We start from the raw sequence: 1,110 nt of genomic DNA, 5'->3' as shown, positions 1-1,110 counted from the left end.
TTAGGGTTAGGGTTAGGGTTAGGGTTAGGGTTAGGGTTAGGGTTAGGGTTAGGGTTAGGGTTTAGGGTTAGGGTTAGGGTTAGGGTTAGGGTTAGGGTTAGGGTTAGGGTTAGGGTTAGGGTTAGGGTTAGGGTTAGGGTTAGGGTTAGGGTTAGGGTTAGGGTTAGGGTTAGGGTTAGGGTTAGGGTTAGGGTTAGGGTTAGGGTTAGGGTTAGGGTTAGGGTTAGGGTTAGGGTTAGGGTTAGGGTTAGGGTTAGGGTTAGGGTTAGGGTTAGGGTTAGGGTTAGGGTTAGGGTTAGGGTTAGGGTTAGGGTTAGGGTTAGGGTTAGGGTTAGGGTTAGGGTTAGGGTTAGGGTTAGGGTTAGGGTTAGGGTTAGGGTTAGGGTTAGGGTTAGGGTTAGGGTTAGGGTTAGGGTTAGGGTTAGGGTTAGGGTTAGGGTTAGGGTTAGGGTTAGGGTTAGGGTTAGGGTTAGGGTTAGGGTACGGGTTAGGGTTAGGGTACGGGTTAGGGTTAGGGTTAGGGTTAGGGTTAGGGTTAGGGTTAGGGTACGGGTTAGGGTTAGGGTTAGGTTAGGGTTAGGTTAGGGTTAGGGTTAGGGTTAGGGTTAGGGTTAGGGTTAGGGTTAGGGTTAGGGTTAGGGTTAGGGTTAGGGTTAGGGTTAGGGTTAGGGTTAGGGTTAGGGTACGGGTTAGGGTACGGGTTAGGGTACGGGTTAGGGTTTGGGTTAGGGTTAGGGTTAGGGTTAGGGTTAGGGTTAGGGTTAGGGTTAGGGTTAGGGTACGGGTTAGGGTTAGGGTTAGGGTACGGGTTAGGGTTAGGGTTAGGGTTAGGGTTAGGGTTAGGGTTAGGGTTAGGGTTAGAGGGTTAGGGTTAGGGTTAGGGTTAGGGTTAGGGTTAGGGTTAGGGTTAGGGTTAGGGTTAGGGTTAGGGTTAGGGTTAGGGTTAGGGTTAGGGTTAGGGTTAGGGTTAGGGTTAGGGTTAGGGTTAGGGTTAGGGTTAGGGTTAGGGTTAGGGTTAGGGTTAGGGTACGGGTTAGGGTACGGGTTAGGGTTAGGGTTAGGGTACGGGTTAGGGTTAGGGTACGGGTTAGGGTACGGGTTAGGGTTAGG

Source organism: Sus scrofa, chromosome 15, assembly GCF_054392235.1.
Source record: "Sus scrofa isolate SSC_HxYL_T2T_F1_AM1 chromosome 15, Sscrofa_HxYL_maternal_Yorkshire_Landrace_v2.0, whole genome shotgun sequence".
NCBI lineage: Eukaryota > Metazoa > Chordata > Mammalia > Artiodactyla > Suidae > Sus > Sus scrofa.
This window is presented reverse-complemented; position numbering follows the sequence as displayed.